Consider the following 6063-nt stretch of genomic DNA (forward strand, 5'->3'; position numbering starts at 1 on the left):
GAAAACGAATTGGACTCTGAGTACCGACAGGAAGTTTATCTTTGACGTAATGTTCGGTCCCTGTGTTATCTAACACAGTCAACACACGACGACTTACACGCCAAAGTGTGTTGGCTCAAGTGTGTTACATTTTTTTTTAAAAAGTCACATCTCCACTTATCTTTGGCTGTTTGTAACTTTACAAGAAAAATAGGTTACGGGAGTTTTTTTTTTTAACTAATAAACCCGATCTAGATAAATGTAGGTCACTGAGATTTGATAATTCATACATCCCCCTATTTATAATCGACTCTTCCAACCAATGGTTGGAGCGATGAATAAGAGAGTGGCCGGTGGTCAACTAACAATAAAACAGATGTAAATATAAAAAACCTATATCAAAAATGCGTTTCTGTACAAGTGGTGTTGTATCAAATCTCTTGCATAGTTACTTCCCATGTAATTTATTTTTAAAAACCAAGGGAGACAACCTGTACATCTTTTACGAAAAGTCAAATAAATACAAATACCACAGTAATGAAAAGAAAATGCGAATTACCGTTCATTTATTCACAAAATACAGATTACGTAATTCTAAGATGTATGTAAGTATACCTTTTTATATAAAAAAATGTTAGAATTATCATTGACTCAAGTTTAAATAAAAAACTGTTACAGTACAGTATTCATATGTACTTAGTATATTAATTAAATCCCTACTACAACAGTGTTACTGATAAAGGTTCAAATTATCTAGTGACTTGAAACTTCAAGTCGAACCAAATAAATGTGTGCTTAGTGGTGTCGTCATTAGAGCCTGTATCAAGGCTACCCCGACACACTGATCCCTTCAAGAGGGCCAGTAACAAATGGACCCAGTGCTAAAGGCTCCAATCAAAACGGCCCCCCGTCATTACGTATCCCACCCAATAGGCTCCCCGCTAAAGGACCTCAGTCATCAGGACTCAAGACAAGGAGGGCCCCTGTCAATACTGTTCCCGTAGAAACAAAACATCTACCGACCTCATTTAATATGACCCCCATCCTACTCTCCAGTGTTGGCTTAGCCACACCCTTAAACAATACAACGAATGTAGCACTTGGTCGGCAGGACTTATTTGTACATTCTTCCATCTAGTATAAGAAATGGGATGTTTTTATCTTTAAAGGTCATACCATTGTCTTCTATCAAATGAGTCGGTTGTGGGCTATTCCAACCCAGAGGCGTAGCGAGGTAGGGGGGGAGGCGGAGGGTGCTGAACGCACCGAGTGACACCATTTAGGGGGGTGACACCAAGGCAAAAAATAGTAAAATATATAGAGAAAAATTTGAAAAGGGGGTGCAAATCGAAAGTTTGAGGGGGGGGGGGGGTGCAAATCGAAAATTTGTCCCATGGGAAGAGTCGGTACGCCTCTGAGGGGGTGACACCATTAAGTGCCGCACCGGATGACACCCGACCTCGCTACGCCACTGTTCCAACCCATTGTGTCTGGAGAGAGGCCCACGCTTTACATCTACATTCACTATGATTGTACTTGTAGGTTATCAAAACAAAACGACATTTACCTTCACTATGTTTGTACTTGTAGGTTATCAAAACAAAACGACATTTACCTTCACTATGCTTGTACTTGTAGGTTATCAAAACAAAACGACATTTACCTTCACTATGTTTGTACTTGTAGGTTATCAAAACAAAACGACATTTACCTTCACTATGCTTGTACTTGTAGGTTATCAAAACAAAACGACATTTACCTTCACTATGCTTGTACTTGTAGGTTATCAAAACAAAACATTTACCTTCACTATGCTTGTACTTGTAGGTTATCAAAACAAAACATTTACCTTCACTATGCTTGTACTTGTAGGTTATCAAAACAAAACATTTACCTTCACTATGCTTGTACTTGTAGGTTATCAAAACAAAACGACATTTACCTTCACTATGCTTGTACTTGTAGGTTATCAAAACAAAACATTTACCTTCACTATGCTTGTACTTGTAGGTTATCAAAACAAAACGACATTTACCTTCACTATGCTTGTACTTGTAGGTTATCAAAACAAAACGACATTTACCTTCACTATGCTTGTACTTGTAGGTTATCAAAACAAAACATTTACCTTCACTATGATTGTACTTGTAGGTTATCAAAACAAAACGACATTTATCTAGTCACCATTGTGAAGGGCTTTGTCATACAATGCAACTTCTGTACTCTCTATTATGCGGCAGCTACAAGAGGGTTGGTAAAACATCACAATTTAAACAATAAGTGTCGTTGTGTTGTTGAGAGCTCGATTTGTTATGAATTGTTCACGAAGAAGTTTTTCATTCAGGAATTTAAAAGAAGTTTATGGTGGTAGCGGAGGTAGGAATGCGTGCGGTTGGTGAGTTGGACAAAATCGTTACGTCTATACCAAAAGTGGTCACACGATTTATCTCTCTAGAAACAACATGTCGGGGACAAAGATGTCGTGAGTCAATACGTCAGGAGTCTGTTTGTCGGGAGTCAATGTGTCGGGTGTCCATTTGTCGGGAGTGTCGCGAGTCAATATGACCGAAGCCCATATTTCGGGACTATTTTCACTGGGTCGTTCTGTCGTGACAAAACAGCCCTCGACAAATGGACCCAGTCATTTTGGCCCCCGTCACTACTACTCCCGACAAAACAGATCCCAGCATTATGAATTATGACTCCCAGTGGCGTAGCCAGGAATCAGTCAATGGAGGGGTTCAAATATTTTTCCATATGTATATAGATGTAAATATATTTTGTATATATATATATATATATATATATATATATATATATATATATATATATATATATATATATATATATATATATATATATATAGTGGTGTGAGTCAAGGGAGGGGTTATAACCCCCCTAACCCACCCTTGCCTACGCCACTGATAACTCCTGACTAAGTGATGACCACTCCGTCCCTAGATATACCGTGGTCAAGAAACAGATAAGCTCTACTTCTTATATCCCATTGATCGCCTAGGCCGACAGGAGAACTGCATGCCTCGGCATAAAATTCAAGTCAAAATATCAGTTTTAGCAACAGCTGTACATGTCTGAGGTATTTTTATAACTACAAGCAACACAATGTCCAGTGACTAACTAGTCAGTCACTAAATAGTCAGTGACTATATATTATGTGACTGAGCAGTCAGCAACTAATCCTTTGAAACATTCGGAAAACACCAGTCAAACAGTGTAACAAAACACCAATATAACAGTGTAATAAAACACCAGTAAAACAGTGAAACAAAACACCAGTCAAACAGTGTAACAAAACACCAGTCAAACAGTGTAACAAAACACCAATAAAACAGTGTAACAAAACACCAGTCAAACAGTGTAACAAAACACCAGTCAAACAGTGTAACAAAACATCAGTCAAATAGTGTAACAAAACACCAGTCAAACAGTGTAACCAAACACCAGTCAAACAGTGTAACCAAACTCCAGTTAAACAGTGTAACAAAACACCAGTCAAACAGTGTAACAAAACACCAGTCAAACAGTAACAAAAACAAGATATGACTGATAACACAAAGAAATTATTACAAATGTTTTCTTCTGTTATATTTATTTATTTCTAATTAGTTCCCATCAGCAAACAGCACCTGCAATATAATTAATATCACAATGGTGGTCAGTCAGTTTACATAAAAAGTAAAGCATACAATATGTCAACGTAAACCTACCTCTCCTTAACATTACATAACTGTGCACAATCCCAATAACTAAATATTTGAAAATTTATTTCTAAAAGTTAAAGGCTATAAATAACGGTGATATTAAAGTCTTGCTATGCCAGTGAACAAGATAAAGATGACCTGCTAAAGATTTGATGAAGGACCTACCTGGACTGGTCAAGAGTAGAAACTTGATGAAGGACCTACCTGGACTGGTCAAGAGTAGAAACCTGATGAAGGACCCACCTGGACTGGTCAAGAGCTATACTGATGGGGGGGGGGGAGATGAGCCCGAAGAGATGCCTGGAAGAAACTCTGCCTGACAGCATCTGGCCACATTGGTAGCCTTAATGAATTTTCTCAGCTGTAGGCCTACATACCGGCATTGCTATAGTCTATATTCGAAGGTTATTTGAGGCATCTGTTAGTTACTTCCCATGTAAAATATTAAAATCACCAAGGGAGGTAGCCCTTAACTCTTTTACGAAAAGTCAAATAAATACAAATACAACAGTAATGAAAAGAAAATGCGAATTACCGTTCATTTATTCACAAAATACAGATTATGTAATTCTAAAATATGTGTAAGTATACCATTTTATATTAAAAAAATGTTAGAACTATCATTGACTCAAGTTTAAATAAAAAACTATAACAGTATTCATACGTACTTAGTAGATTAATTAAATCCCTACAACAACAGCGAAATTTGACTTTGAACAAAAATACCAATTATCTAGTGACTTGAAACTTCAAGTCGAAACCAAATAAGACAATCATGGGCACCATGAGAAGAGTAGCAGTATTAAATATAGAGCAACTCCAGGATGAGTCATCTGCCGCAAAGCTCAGAACCATCATGTTGGCCCAGTATGGAGTAATTTCAGCAGAACAAACACAACGTGAGTAGCAACAATACATGTCCTCCTGTAATTTTCTAGGGCCAACCACTCCTCATTTTATATACATGATAAATGTACAACAATGTATTGTAAACATAAATGACCTATTTTATTTTAAACAAAAAATGTAGAACACAAATGTTTTATTAGAAATGTGTCTTACAAAATATAACTAAAACATTATGACAATAGAGCTCTTGCTAGTGAACTAAGTAAAGCCATATCTAGTTATACTTCTTTTTACAAGTGTTTCTTTTAAAAATTTCATTTCTAATCGCACCTCAAGGTTTCGAATAATTTACAAATCAAAATTTTTTTTAAATAAAAATGGTTGGCTTTGGCAAAACTATTTCCTGTCTCTGCATTTGTTTCATTCTTACTGTTTTGTAAAGTATATATTCACCTTGCTTTGAGTATTGCATTTCCCTTCTGAAATATTGCACTTATGTCATTAGGTTTACCATAACCAGGATTGAAATTAAATTTAAACTATTTCACTTCAGGTAAAAAAAAAAAAAAAAAGTCGAACCAAATAAAAAAAAAAAAAGTCGAACCAAATACATGTGTGCTTAGTGGTGACGTCATTACAGCCTGTATCAAGGCTACCCCGACACATTGATCCCGTCTAAAGGGCCAGTAACAAATGGACCCCGTCCCAAAGGCTCCAATCAAAACGGCCCCCGTCATTACGTATCCCACCCAATAGGCTCCACGCTAAAGGACCTCAGTCATTAGGACTCAAGACAAGGAGGGCCCCTGTCAATACTGTTCCCATAGAAACAAAACATCTCCCGACCGCATTTAATATGACCCCCACCCCACTCTCCACCACTGATAACTCCGGACAGATCCCAGCATTATGAATTAGGACTCCCAGTGGCGTAGCCAGGAATCGGTCATGGGAGGGGTTCAAATATTTTTCCATATTTATATAGATGTAAATATATATATATTTGTGTGTGTATATATATATATATATATGTATGTGTATATATATATATAGTGGTGTGAGTCAAGGGAGGGGTTATAATCCCCCTAACCCACACTTGCCTACGCCACTGATAACTCCTGACTAAGTGATGACCACTCCGTCCCTAGATATACCGTGGTCAAGAAACAGATGAGCTCTACTTCATCTATCTTATTGATCGCCTACTCCGACAGGAGAACTGCATGTCTCGGCATAAAATTCAAGTCAAAATATCAGTTTTAGCAAAAGCTGGTTACGTCTGTAATATTTTTATAACTACAAGCAACACAATGTACAGTGACTAACTAGTCAATCACTAAATAGTCAGCCACTATATATCATGTGACTGAGCAGTCAGCAATTAATCCTTTGAAACATTCGGAAAACACCAGTCAAACAGTGTAACAAAACACCAATAAAACAGTGTAACAAAACTCCAGTCAAACAGTAACAAAAACAAGATATGACTGATAACACAAAGAAATTATTACAA

The sequence above is a fragment of the Physella acuta genome, unplaced genomic scaffold (genome assembly GCF_028476545.2).
Source record: "Physella acuta isolate Inbredline_101_S28 unplaced genomic scaffold, ASM2847654v3 ptg001752l, whole genome shotgun sequence".
Lineage (NCBI taxonomy): Eukaryota > Metazoa > Mollusca > Gastropoda > Physidae > Physella > Physella acuta.